This window comes from Plectropomus leopardus, chromosome 16, assembly GCF_026936395.1.
Source record: "Plectropomus leopardus strain MGB_pleo_1.0 chromosome 16, ASM2693639v1, whole genome shotgun sequence".
Taxonomy (NCBI): Eukaryota; Metazoa; Chordata; class Actinopteri; order Perciformes; family Serranidae; genus Plectropomus; species Plectropomus leopardus.
In genome coordinates this window covers 13,317,407-13,332,433 of record NC_142191.1, presented here as the reverse complement: position 1 = coordinate 13,332,433, position 15,027 = coordinate 13,317,407, and the positions used below count along the sequence as shown (strand labels likewise).

Here is a 15,027-nt window from a genome sequence, read left to right as displayed (position 1 = left end):
GGCCGCTGCACGACGTGATTTAATTTTCCCACTAAGAATGCATTGACTTGCCTCGCAGAGGATAGGGGCTGGGGTCTATTCCAGCCAGCCTGGTTTGCAGTCATGGGGGATGGTAGCCTTCAGCCCAGTGAAAATCATGCTTTGTGAAATTCGAAACCTTCTTTGTACTACTTCAAGAGCAGCAAGTACTGTGGGTACAAGGAGCAGTGTCTTTTTGTCAGTGCATGCTGTGGTCAGCATTCATATCTGGTGACAGCTTGAAAGGTATTATTACATGATGCTGAGTCGAGTGATGCTGTATGGTACAGAGGGCTTGCATTAAACTGACCATCTTTTCTGCAGCCTGTCCATTTAAACCCAAGGCAGGATAGGATGCTGCAAGAAACACTTTTGTCTTCATTGAAGCAAGCAACATTTTATGGCTCGTCTGTATAATAATACAGTAGTAAAGTAAAAGCATTCTGCAGTTGAAATTTCTGTTAAGCTCTGTGGTTGCTGATGTATGAATCATCAGCTGCACAGCCATTGATAAAAGCCTATGTACTCTGCTGTGCCCGCTGCTTTTGGCAGCAGATAAGTGGGGTCAGTTTGCAGAGGTGTGGACTTGAATCACATGACTTGGACTCAAACCAGACTTGAGTCACACATTTGATAACTTTCGACTAAATTTCGACAAAATCAAAAAGTAATTGCACTTTGAATTTTAATTTAACACCAATGACTCATAACCCGGACTTGGACTTGAGCCTTTTTACTTGAAAATACTTGATATCTTCCCCCAAAGATTTAGTTCACAGACAAAAAAAAAATACTCCGTTGTCAACAAATAAGGAATTGCAATATGCAAAATGTGCAGGATTAAAAAATTACAGATACCCAATCTCCACCTTCATTTTACATTTGAAGCTGCACAAAAACAGTACGTCAAGGCAAATGCTAACATAGGTAATGAGCTAATGCTTGGCTAATGTTAACTTAACAGCTTACTTTTTAATAAACTTGTTCTAAAAAATAAGTACAAATTTAAAAAAATGATGATTTTTGCTAATTTAATAGTAGCATTACTTTTATAGAAGAGTGTACTATCACTGGTTTAGGACTTGAAACTCAAAATTTAAGACTGTCAAGTCAATTTTACTCGAGACTTGCCTGTTTTGACATGGAACTTGTCAGTCTTGACTTGGGACTTAACTCAGGAGTTGCCTTTCTTGACTTGGGACTTCACTGGGGGTTTGCCAGTCTTAAGTTGGGACTTGACTCAGCACTGGCTTGTCTTAGTTTTGGGACTATAATCAGGATTTGCCTGTCTTTACTCTGGACTTGAGTGCAAAGACTTGAGACTTACTTTTGATTTGCAAAACTATGACTCGTTTTGACTAGTTGAGGAAACTTTAAACCCAAAGTTTAGGACTCAGGACTTGAATCCAGAGTTGTCAGTCTTGGGACTTGTCTCTGGACTTGCCTGTTTTGAGTCTGAACTTGAGTGCAAAGACTTGAAATGTACTTGTGACTTGCAAAACAATGACTTGTTTTGACTTATTTAAGAAACTTCAAACTCAAAGTTCAGAACATAGGACTAGACCCGGGACTTGTCAGTCTTGACTCAGGACTGGAGTGCAAAGACTTGAGGGTAACTTGTGAATCCAGAACAATGACTTGGTCTCACCTCTGTAACTTTGGGCCTTTGATGTATTAGAATTATATTAAAATGCAGTGATAATGCCTGAGAGACAAAATTCGGGGCAGAGAGGGTTGTAGCTAAAATAGAGACTTTGTATGTGATGTGTATGAGCGGAGGGATTTTTTTAAATTCATTTACTGTATAATGAGGTTAAAGGATTGCTGTCCTCGGATCAGATCAGATATTTATTGTCTCTCAAGAGGGAATTCCTTAAGTCTAGACGCCATGTCAATATCAGCAAACAGAAAGAGCTAATCGTTGAAACTAAAATTAGCCACACTGCCTCTACACCTACACTGTCTGGACCATGAGACAGTGGTATGCGTAAAGCAGCCGCATTAGTTTCGCAATTTAAATCAAGAAAATGTCAGTACATAGTAGCTTCTGTACTAAATGTGTAAACTTTGTAGATAAACCTAAATTATTTATGTAGTAAATATGGAGGTTACTGTATGTGAAAGCTGCCCTGACTCTATGAACAAAACAGTCTGAGAGCCCCTGCAGCTGTTAAATTCATCTGTCTGCAACTGTGGCATCCAAACTATCACATGACTGTGTGGAAGCTATCGGCTAAGTTTTACAACAGCTCAGAGTGAGCATAAATGTGTGTGAAACATATGTGCATTTGCCATATTGGCCGAAATGAAAGTTGCGTTTGAGACATAATCCAGTGTCCCTCCTTTGAAATGACATTTACAGAACCAGCAGTGATCAAATTCACCCTCGCTCTGCTCTGAGTGGATGTTTGTTGAAGTACGTGGCCTCAAATCACTGCTGCTGTTTTGTGAGGCAAGTTTTTTTTTCCCCAAGTGGCTTACTTCCTGGGGTTTTGTTTTTGTATGTGGTATTTTATTTTAAGCTTGTAGAAAAAACACAATACACAGGTGTAAAGTAGTAAAGTTGAAGGGTCTGTAGAGATAACCCGCTCTTTGATACATAAATAGCTCTTGGTTTACCCAGAAAATGGCCTTACCTACAGGTGTGCTCCCAAAATAGAGCAGAACATATTGCTGTGGTTTTATCTGATGCTGTTTGTGAACTCTTTGCTGCGAGGGATGACATTCCTGCGCAGTTTGCAGTTCTTGTGTTTTTCTCTGTGTTCCAGAGGCCCTCGTGATAGAAGAGCTTTGGCATGCCTCCTGCAGAGGCTTTTGGACCTCTCTCATTTGTTGACATTGCTCTGATCCTCTGCCAGTCTCTGGCTTTCTCATGCTAGCAAAAAGAATATCTCTCTTTTCTGGAGCTCTCTTTTGTCTTTCTCCACAGAGGTGGAGAGGGGTGATTGGAGGACACACAGGATAACACGGGGCATAATGAAAGAGTGTGTAGAAAGAGAAAGGAAAAAAAGATGAGAGAAAAATGAGTGATGGCTGCTTGGCACCAGGAGGAGGAGGTGGGAGGAAGGTGGATTCTGGGAAAGGCAGAGAGGGAGAAAATGTTTGAGTGTGCTATGTGTAACGCCCCTTTACGTGCCATTTAGTGGAGCCACAGACAGACCTCCTATCTCCCAGCTGTTAGGATGCTCCAGAGGATCCGGCACACAGCAGCTATTGTTCTTCGTCCTGGCCCGGCCTACAGCTCAATAATACTGCCTCTGTCCCTGGTCTGAACCGGCCTGACAGAGGGACACCAGGGCTCAGTTAGCCCGGCTGACTGGTGCTCCTTGTGTCTTACTGCCACTGACTGTCCCCGTTTGTCTATCTGTCCACCCATGGTTATGACTTTATGCTCTGACAGTTTACAGAAACTACTATGTGACTTTTCTCTTTCCTGCAGTGGAACATGCAAGAAAGAAAGAAAGAAAAAAAGAAAAATGTTGTTATAGTGTCCCTGAGTTTATCACAAATCTTCTCTGTTCTGTGTTACAGCAGATTTTATTTGTTTAACCGTTTGAAACCTGGAGCGACATCCCTTTTCTTGTGCTGCTCTCAGATGTCTTTCACAAGTATTTAAACCTTTGACTGCTCTAACTTACAACAAATGTTCCGCAAATTGCAAGAAATAAGTAGATTTTGGAAGTTATTATTAAAAAGCTAGGGTAGTTTCTTCGAAGGTCATTTCTTTATTGTTTTTTGAAACTTCCATATGGGTTTGTGTGTGTGTGTGTGTGTGTGGGGGGGTCTAATTTTCAGGTAATTTTCTTGTACTTTTTTATTCATTTCTTGCTCATTTTTGGGTAATTTGTTCTTTCGTTGCCCATTGCCATCATCTCTTGTTTTCAAAGCCATCAAGCCAATTTGCTCAGGTTTCAAGGGGTTACACATTTTTTAATCTAATTCATGATCAAAGCAAGAACTATATTTTTCACACATATATAGTTCATTTAATTTTACTGTAGGCAAAATGAAATCAATTCAGTGATATTCAAGTGTTTTTGGCACCCCAAACAAGTTTTGAGGACCACTTTTTTTGATGATGGCAAATAACCATAAATTGAACTTTTCCCCTCTATTAGGGCTGAATATTGTTTAAAAAATTACAATACCAGTACCCTTAAAGTGATACTGATACCAACAAAGTACTTAAGTCCTGGATCAGACCCAAAGGCTCAAAAAGGATAGAAAGATAGATAAAGATAGATCTTTGTTTTGACTGGCAATGCTCCGTTTGGGTTATTTTGGTCGATACCTTAAATGCATTGAGTACCTATATCCAGCCCTACCTTCTTTATGCTGACAGTATCACACAGAAGTGTTGCATTATCTCCACCACCTTTTACTTCTTCTTTCCTTTTTGTGTCCAGTCACCTTTTACCCACCTAATCTTATTCCTCGTCTCTCTTATAGTTGCCACTCCTGCTCTTTCATCCTCTCTGTTTCATTCTCTCACTGTCACCCTGGGTAAGGGAGGGCGTTGACAGGGTCTCTCAGTGAGTTGACAGGATATCTCTGAAATAGACCTGTCTGACCGTGTCTCTGCCAACAGGGCAAAAACACAAAAGCCCCATCTGAGCGTAGAGACGCCCCTACTCAACTGTGGGAACTGAGCTTCATCTCTGTATCTGCCCTCTTCTATCATTTCTGCGCTCTCTCTCTGTCTCAAGTTGAAAGTACTGCCAGCAGTTATTTTCTTCTTCTCCTCTGTCACTTGCTTTGTATTTTTTCAGTCTGTTTGCATCCATATCTGTACAGCAGGTCCTTAGTCACAGTGATGCAACACCTCTGCTGCCAAATAGTCAGACCACAGCTGCTGTGTTTGAATACATGAGTTGCCACTCACCACATCACTTGAGGCTCTGATGAGTTTTAGAAAGAATTTGTCTTGCTTTTATAATGTTCAGCCTATAGTGGGTATTTTTATATGTGTCAGTTTCAGCTTGGTGAATAGAGAGGGTACGCTCGTGCTTTCCAGCTTTAAAAATAAAGGCATTTGTTTAGACTGAGAACTTCAGTGTCATTACAGTCTAAATGTGGTTCCGAGCAGATAACACACTACCACACAGAAAATAAAAGTGAAAACAGTCTGCAATATTGGCTTAAAATATATTGATTATAGAAGATTTGCTCTCATAGGCTCTATATATAAAGATTGTAACCACTGTAACGACACCCATTGGTTTGTGGACTGTCATTTTCAAGCATCGAGTTTGGAATTTTTTGCTGTCTCCTTCTTGGATTTTTCAAGCCTTAAGTAACCGTATTTGGAAGGAAGGGTGGAGATATTCAGAGGCTCCAGAAACAGTGCAGGGCTTTGGAGCCAATGTTACATAGTGGAATGACATCCAGCCCCATCATATGATGCCATGATGCCCAAAAATACTTTTTCCTATTGACTTACAGTGTGAAAGGGACATCTGTAAATCAATGGATAAATGGTCCTATTTGCACCTATAACAATTCAAAAGTCTAAAGTAGCCGCACTATTAAATATTTGTCATCCCCGTTCAAATTAGCATAGCTAAACCAGAAGTTAGCCGCAATAAGAAGTGGTCATGAAATGGTCAGTGGTCATATTGGGGTAAATACCAAAACATTTTTTTGTACCAGGCTGTAAAGATGTTTATTTTTGCTGTGAAGTTGGCCATTGTAATACGGGGGTATAAGAGGATTGACTTGCTTTTGGAGCCAACCACAAGTGGCCATTTGAGGAAATGCAGTTTTTCACACTTATGCACTGGCTTCATTTTTCAGCCCTGAATGTTCTGCTTGCTGCCTCCTAATGTGCTTATGGCTGTTTCCTGCAAACTGCATGAAGTGGCCCTCACAACGAGTCAGTAATGGCCAGGTTTTGGGGAAATGGAGCACCACAGTGTCCTGTAACTGACCTAGCTTGATCTCTCAGTTGAAAGCCAAAATGAGCTTCACAATAGGACGGACTTTCGAGGCCACTCCCCTGGTGTCATGTGTACGTTTGGATGGTAAACGTAGTCTGATACCTTTCTCAGCACAATGCAGCCATGGTGTGCTCCAGGAGGGAACTGGATACGGGGTTCTCCTCTGTTGGCACAAGCCCTCACAGTGCATGTGTGTGTTTGCTGCTGTGTGTTTGTGTATGTTCAGGAAGTGTTAATATAGAAAAACAATATAATGTTCCTGCTCTTTCAGGTCACAGTACTATGCATAATCTCACTCTAAATGCCGCCAACTGACATCAAAATTATCCCTGCAGCTGCACCCAGAGCATGTGTATGTTTGACTACATTTGAATATGCAAAGTTAAGCAAAACAGTGAACTCCACCATGATGGGCAAAACTACGTACCGTGTATTTCTCCTTTTTTTCCCTGTCAGTCGCTCTATGCACTCTTTTCCCCTCCCTTGATGTCTGTCTTCCTCTGTTCCCTTCCTTCTCTTTCACTGATGGGTTCTTATTGAGCTGGAACGGCCGACGCACTGGCCGTCGTGGTGATGTGCGATGATTGATGGGGGCTGGAGAAATGGGAAGCGAGGCACGTTTATCCAGTCCGCAGCTTGAATCCCTCGTGTCAGAACTCAGACGTCCGTATTCAATTACAGACACGCTGCATTTTCATTAGGATTTTCATAGGCGCTCATTTTTCTTCTCAGTTTCTCTCCCTGCACTGGGTAGGAGTACAAGGAAAGAATAGCAAGGAAGAGGTAGAGAGGCAGAGACAGTGAGGGATTAGAGACAAGAACGAAGTAGAAGATAAAAAACGCAACCGGCTTTTGTTTCAGGCACATAATGTACCACACAATTATTTTGGTTTATATCTAGCGCAGGATTGTTGTTGCAGTTAACAACCTTGCTCCTATCTTCTTTGTCATGTTCGTCTGCCATAAACTGTCTATAAAGAAAATAGTCCTTTAACAAGAGGCTGCAGCTTATAAAAGGAACAGAAGAAAGTGCTAAGAGCAAGAGGGGAAGTAGCCTCTTAGCATCCTGGTGTGTTTGTCCACAATTTCACAGCAGGGGCGCCTGTGCACACAGACAACTGCTGCCTTCAATTAGAAGCCAATATTTGGCTGTTCATTTACAGCCCACAGCGAGGATCCGGCTTCACTCTGGATTTGCATGAGGCCCAAGCACAAGGCTCATCTGATTTGCGCTGGATAAAAGCCCAGCAGGAGCGGCGAGTGTACGCTTCTCTTCCATCTCAGAAGATCGGAAGTGGAGGCGAGCTCGCCTTCCTTTTGTCTTTTGATGGTTAACAGAAAATGCCACATTCACTTAAGTCCTCAGAGAGAAAAAAAATGCTCCAAACGGTTTTACTCAGCAATCACCTCATCTGTTATCAACGCTCATCATGCAGCAGTGCAGCCAGTTCACCAGGACAAATCACTGCTGCAGAGCAGAGGTCGGATAGAGGTTAGGATATTCTTCCTGACGAAAGAAGCATCTGCTAAAGATAGGCAGTCAGTGGAGGGAGGTTGTTGTTCAGTGAAAGATTACATATGAAAGGCTTTCTCCTCCATTCAGTGGTGTACAAAAGTAAATGTAAAGACACAGGGGTGCTGGTTGTTTGTGCTTATCTACTCTCAGGCCTATCTAAACAATGTTAAAATTTCAGTGATATAATGATGAAATCAAAGCCAATCTCTCACATAAAGCTATGGGTAATAGACACAGCAGTCCATTACATAACCGTCTTTCATTTATAGACACATGCCTGCAGCTCGGAGTGTGCCTGGGCTCCTATTATGTAATATTATATAATTTAATTTTCACTCGTATACGTTAATACCGAGATCACTTTATAGATAGTATTCATATTTCTTATCTCTGACAGCATCCATATGTATCATCCCTTTGTCCTTGATCTGGAGCAACGGTGCATCAGTGTGTGTCAGTGCTCATGTGTTTATGCATGTGTATCCCTCTGCATCTTCTTTTTTAGTATTAGTGCTGTGGACTGTGTAGCGAGCCAGTGAGCTGTAAGTGTGAACCATCGTCCTCTTGACAAAACCACTCCACTTTTTTCATAAATCTCATCATTGCTGGTTATCCACTAGTCCACAGGATTCTTGCAGATCCTTAAAAAGCCCTAAAAGCCATTGCATTTATTAATTTAAAATAAGGCCTGGTATTACAATATCTTAAAACAACCTTTCAGAATTCTTAAAAATACTAAATACTAGGTTTTTGTGAATTATGTTTTTCTGACATTGCATTGTAAAATCTCAAAATGACTGAGAACAGCTATTAAAAAAAACAAATGCCCAAAATGCTTGCATAAATGGATGACTTGGAGAGGTTGAAATTCAACAAAAATAAGCTATTTAACAAAGACTTTGGATGCATACGAGGCTCAGTATATTTTATTAAAAATGTTTTCAGCCTTGGCACGATGGAAATCAATGGAGTTGGGATGCAGAGTGAGAAGCACAAAATGGCTATGAAAACCTGCCAACAAATGCCAGATATTTCCAAGTTCTGTTTTACCCTCATCTCTGCCGTGCAATATTTGGGCAGAATTGTCCCTAACTTTAAAGCCTCATTCAAAGCAATGGGAATGTGTACAATTGACATTCACACTTGGGTCAAATGACCCTGCAGTAGACACAGGTATTTATCGCCTCCAGCTCTGATCGGCTTTGATGGCACACAACACCCGGGTGAATGCACTAATTTCAGCACCTTACCCAGCGAGATGCAATGATGCACCACCATTAATTACCACCCATCTCTGCCTAAGCAGCGCTAAAACATCGATCCAAATCGGTCTGTACCGAGTTTCAAAGAGAGACTGAATAATTGAGAGATACATTGAGAGACGTAACCACTGTAAGGTTTTCACAGACCTCTGTCCATGCTGATGTCTACAGTTTACCTGTTTGCTGGCCTGTCTGTGATGTCTGACATCACAGACAGGCACTCTGATTAAAGCTTTAAAAAGTCTTAAATCTAACTTGCCTTAAAGTGTAGGAATCCTACGCCCAACACAGACTTAGCTTGGGCCCCTGATCACTAAAATGTAAAAAGGACTAACACCACTCAAAGCTTTGTGATGTGGCAGAGAGCATGTAATGCTGACAATGTTAGCAGGTACTTTTAGCTGAATTCTGTAATGTTTTTCTAGTTATCTTGCCATTATAATTTCCAGTTGTAAGATTGTGGCCAAACACTAAATTTGATACTCGAACACTGTGAAATGTTGATTGGGTTTGTCTGGTTGTTCCTGTCTGGTACACAGTTTTACTGTTGGACAACTGTGTCACTTCAGTACATTACCCATTTGCATTCACATTTACTTGGTCTCTCAGTAGCATTTTCATAGTATATCAGCAACAGTGATATGAAGCCAACACACTAGAAGATCTGACACCTTTTCTGTAGTTTGAACATGTGCAAATTTTCAATTTAAGGCTTAATACAACTGAATACACAAATCCCCTTTCACATATTAACTGCCAACCTGAAATCTAGACATTTTCTGGAGACACTGTCAGAAGTTCATATGAGAAAACCACTATAGACGCTACTTTAGGACCTCAGGAACTATGATTGCTCCACTTAATGTTTTCTTCTACATAGTTTAAGTCCTTGATCTTTAGAAAATCCAGCAACCACACATACCTTTAACTATTATTTGCACAGTCCTTACATCAGTGGGAAGAGGTGCACCTTGGATGACAGGTGTGTAGCCGGTGCACCTGTTTGATGAATAATACAGACATCTCTCGGGACAGACTCTGAAATGGAGTTTGAAACAGGAGAAAAAGGTTCAGCCTACAGGTGTACTTTGTTCATCCTGAAGGGTGGTAAATAAAAAAACACTTTACTTTTCAAGGGTTGTTTTGCAAACAGAATTTATACTCCTGAAAATTTTCCAGCCTTCTTATTGCCCTGTTAACATGCAGGTGTATATTTAATCAATAACACAATCTAGAAAGCAAAATTTACTGATGATCAATTATTCAGAGGACATCATAAAAGTGTGTATAAAACACATAAACTTCCAAACACACATACCACGGTGAGCTATGAAAGTACTGCAAAAAGAGTCCCTTGAAGAGCAGCAGATGGACTGCACTAATTATGAGACTGTCGTTCGGCCGGTAATGTTATTCAAGGCTTGTTTTTGTCGTTCAGCAAATCAAGATACCAACAGGAAAAAGGGCAAGTGTGGGTATGAGGTTGATGGAACATTGGTGTCTCTGAAATTTAAAGGGACAGTTCAACCTAAAATGAAAAACAGATTTTTTCTGGAAAAAAAGAAAAAAGAAACTAGATGGCACTCCGGAAATCATCCGGTTATTGAGGATAATCCACAGACCTTGTTGTGAGCAGTTTCATGTAGGAACTATTTTTGTTCTACCATACTAGGCTCGTGCTCATGACAGCATGAATAAATGTAAACGTTAGTGGCGCCCTCCTCGGCTGAGCTGTAACAATAGCGAGCTCAGTGGTGGTAGGTGAGCTAGCAGTAGATGCAGGCTTCCTCCTGTGCAATAATACAAAATATACAAAAATATAAAATAGTTCCTACAACTGCTCACAACAAGGTCTGTGGATTATCTTGAGTAACCAGGTCATGATTTCTGCAAAGAGAAATTTCAGTTGAGTCAAATTTATATTTTTGTGCTTTGAGCACCACAAACCGAGAGCCATCTATTTCCATTATTTCAAGAGAAGGCAGACATCTCTACGGCCGATATCTCCAACACTCTGCAACTCACATCATCTAGATTGACAAACAGCACTACAGGTAAGAGGAAAAATGTGTATTTTTGATTTTGGGGTTAGCTGTCCCTTAAAATTAGGTTAACAATATCAGTTGATCCGAACACTCCCCCTTTGCCATCTGTAGACTCTAGCTTCAGATGTACAGTATAAAGCAAGATGTCATTAGGGGTATGCACCAAACTACTCTCTCTTGCAAATGCGTGCTTGTGTGTGTGTGTGTGTGTGTGTGTGTGTGTGTGTGTGTGTGTGTGTGTGTGTCTGTGTGTGTGTTTTAATCAGCCGTAGTTGGCTAAATGCCAGATCAGTGTTGGGAGTTAAACAAGCTTGGCGTGAGTGGCCTGAAGGAAAACCATCCTCCTCCAGCTAAACCGTAATGCAGCAGCCCACATGGGTCCATCCAGTGGTGTGGGATAAGGTCAAAGGTCACTTCATTATTGTGTGTGGTTATATAAATGTTAGTGCAGACTTGAGGCGAGAGGCTGGTTTGTCTAACTTAGCCTCAGGAGGACAGATAGGTGCTGACAGACAGGCCTGGCCCTGCTTCTGGGGCTTCTGCTGCTGCAGAGCCTCTTTTTTTTCCATCGGTCTTCCTTTCCATTATTCTTTACTAGCTCTCTGTCTGTCTATTCTTTCTGTCTCTGTCTTTTTTTTCTCTGTCCCCTATCCTCCCCCACTGTCTGTGTCTTACCTGTCTATTTATCATTATTCCCCTCCTTTCTACGTCCTATTTTAGAAAAGCAGGAGCAGCACAATCACTGCTGACTGCATCCAATGAGGCTAACGATGACTGCCAGTTTTGCAGTTAACATTATGTTTTAGTTTGGCATCAGCAGTGTGCGGAGCTTGACCAGATTTTGCAGATCTACAGTGAGTTCAAACAAAGGTAACGTTGCAGCGGAATAGAGGGAAGCAGCAGGGCTGAGGCAGTTTTTCACCAGGCCAGATGTTGCCTAGAGCTTCAAATTAAATTTTCCAAATGCAGCATGGATCAGGAAAAGCAAGACAAGACAAAAAAAAATCTTTGCAGGCTTATATTCATCCAAGTGGTCTAATAGCTGCTTTGTAGGAAACACCAAATCTCTGTTTTCATATTTCCATAAAATTACAATCAGTATCCTCATTCTAGAAGAGTCCGTCCTCACTGCTGTCATCAGCAGCTACACACTTGTTGAGCTGTTTCTTTCTCCTATTTTGCTTTAGTAAACCTCTCAGCTTCAGGTTTATCGTGATGCTGCTCTTTCACTTGGACGTCCAAGTGAAATTGAGGCTCTTGGGGCTTCCTGATAGCTGAATGGTTAAGTTGTGTACCAAATGCCTGCGACTTCCCTAGCTCAACTCCAGCTGTGTTGCATTTCATACCTTTCTTTTTTTCCATTTCCTGTCTGCCTTTATCCCGTCTTATCTAAAATACCAAATAATAAACTGAAATTGTGTGAATTCTTCGAGTTATTGCCAAAAATATATTTATGAGTTCACAGTGACCTTGATCTTTGTTCACCAAATTCTATTCAGTTCATTGTTGAGTCCATGTGAACATTTGTGCCAGATTTGAGGAAAGTCCCTCAAGCTGTTCACAAGAATGGCCATACGGAGGTACGGATGGATGACAGGAAAATATAATGCCTCCCTGCACAGAGGCATAAAAAGAATTGGAGGGTCTTTAAACTTACTTATAAATAATGCAATATGAATTAATTTTGTGGCAGTCGGAATTCCAGTCATTGAAATGCTATGGAAATGGCTATTGGTAACCAAATACCGAGTTTCTAAAAACGATGTTAACTTTTCATTAAGTTCTACCCTGTTAACTTACAACTAAAATATAAACTCAATGTTTTCTACACCCATTTACATTAGTTTAGTTAAAGGATCTCAGACTTTTACCAAAAGTCTCTCTGTCAAACATTTTTCACAAATTTGTTTAAATCCATGTTAGTGAGCACTTTGCCAACATAATCCATCCACTTGATAGGTGTGGCACATTAAGATGCTTGTAAAACAGCATGATTAGTATGCAGGTGTGCCTTGGGATGGTCACAATAAAATATCACTCTACAATGTGCAATTTAATCACAACATGCCATGGGTGTCACAAGTTTTGTGAGTTTCTTTGTCAGGCTGACTATAGGAATGTCCACCAGAGCTGCTGACCGTGAACTTATGTTCATTTCACTTCCATAGGCCGTCTCCAGTGTAGTTTATGAAAATTTGGCAGTACATCCAACCAGCCTCATAACTGCAGACCAGATGTAAGTACAACAGCCCAGAACCTTCACATCTGTTGTTTTCACATGTAAGATCGTCTGAGACCAGCAACCCGGACAGCTGATTCAAAAAGTCATTGTACAACCAGAACATTTCTGCACAAAGTGTCAGAAACCATCTCAGGGCAGCACATTGCGGCAGGCAGTCACAGATGATCTTGCAGTTGAAGACGAATGTAAAGTCCTTGGCTGGCTCACTGGGCTGCTTGAATGTGCTGCCGAATTCTCAGAAATGTCATTTAAGGCAGGTTATGGTAGTGAAATGAAGATTGAACACACAGGTAACAGCTCTGTTCAACATTTCTGACGTCAGCATGCCAATGGCACGTGCCCTCAAAACTTGTGACATCTGCATTGTGTTTTGTTATGAAACTGCAAATTTTTAGAGTCGCCTTTTATTGAATTAAAAAAATTTGTGAGTGAAATATGAGAAAGATAAACCGTTTGTGTGCACAGAAAAACTCTTGGATCTTTTATTTCAAAAGAAAAAAATAGAAAAATAAAAAGTAAGAGGAGCAAAAACAAAAGTGTTGCATTAATACTTTTGTTCCGTGTAGATATCTAGATACTAAATGACATGCAAATTCCCCAAACTGAGCTTACTAAAGAGTAACAGAAATAAGGACAGCACATGTGTTTGCAGCCCTTGAGTGGGGTCAAAAATTACTCAAAAGTTTCCTAGAGTTTCAAGAACTTTTAGTGAAGCGTGTTGCCAAAGTAGTTAGAGTTCAAAGTATTTAGAGCTGTGAGTTCTGAATCATTCATATGCAAACTGTTAAATATCTATGTCTGATCAGTATCTGCAGCTATTTCAGTACTTATGAGATGAAGGGCTCTCCTGTGTGGAGAGCAGGGAGAGGTGGACTGTGAGCAAGCTGAGTAGGTGTTTATCTAATTGCAACAGGACTGAGAAAGCTCTCGGTTTGCGAAGCGATGCAACGGTGACTGTGACTGACAAGGGCATGATGACTCAGACACACAAACACACAGACACACACACATTTAAACACACACAGTCTCAGGGGTGCAGCGATGAGGGAGACGAAAGACGAGCCAAAGTCTGACTGACCAGGAAAGATAACAAGGAATCGTGTGGGAGCAGTGATAACAGTTGCTGTGGATTCTGTCTCTTATGCTCACACACACACACACACACACACACACACACACACACACACAAACACAAACACACAAACACACCTCACTTCATGCTGAAGAGAAGGCCTTGGGCTTGAAATATGCCCACTGATAAGACGAAAAAATAGAGGCAACCAAGGGGAGAGAATAGGGGAGCGAGAGGCTTTGTACCTGCAGGAAGAATTGGAGCTGCTTCCCTTTCAAGATGTGTCGATTGGAGACGAACAGAGAGCCTTACAATGCCAAACGCAAGAGGGAGAAAAGGGGCTGAGAGGTGCTTTTGTCTCCATCCCTTCTGTCCCATTGTCACCCATATCGCCTTCACCAGAGACGAGAGACACGGCATTGGACTTGATCTAATGATCCAATCTATATCTGTATGTGTGTCTCAGCTGTGTGGATGAGGGAACGTATTGTGTATCTTGTCTCGATTGTGATCCTCTGGACTCCCCATCTAAATATAGCGGATTGAAACATGCAGACACCTTAAGTAACAGTCTGCCTCAATCTAAAAATCTCATCTCGCTCCCTGTGAAAACTGCCCGGCAGGCACTGCGAATCAGTGTCTTTATCATTTTTCAATATAATGGCAGAGTAAGTGGATGGTCGAGGCCTTAATTCAGTCAATCTTCTGCAGTAATGTTAATACAAGCCTGTTAGATCACATTTTGTCTTCTTTAGCCCCCCTCGCTCCACAGAGATTCATTCTTTCCTCCTCCCACCCCCCGGCTCTCTTTCTATTTGTATGCAGAAAATGTTCTCCCACCATTTTGCCTAGCGGTGACATTTCTGAGCATAGCTGTCAGGAATATGTGTGGGTGCACACGGGGTGGAGGAGATGTCATGAGACACAGGTCACATG

General features: G+C 41.3%; 1 protein-coding gene and 1 long non-coding RNA gene across 5 annotated transcripts in view; one reads left to right on the top strand and one right to left on the bottom strand.

Annotated features, from left to right (window-relative positions):
• wasf1 (WASP family member 1) overlaps window positions 1-15,027 on the top strand; it is an 85,441-nt gene that overhangs the window by 994 nt on the left and 69,420 nt on the right. The window lies entirely within an intron of this gene.
• The window catches only part of LOC148186847 (uncharacterized), a 72,924-nt gene continuing 64,067 nt past the window's right edge, over window positions 6,171-15,027 (bottom strand). Inside the window, exons 2-3 of the long non-coding RNA XR_015779055.1 lie at window positions 9,655-9,770; window positions 6,171-6,700 (exon numbers count right to left, since the gene is read on the bottom strand). This is a non-coding gene — a long non-coding RNA (uncharacterized LOC148186847). The remainder of the gene's footprint in view (window positions 6,701-9,654; window positions 9,771-15,027) is intronic.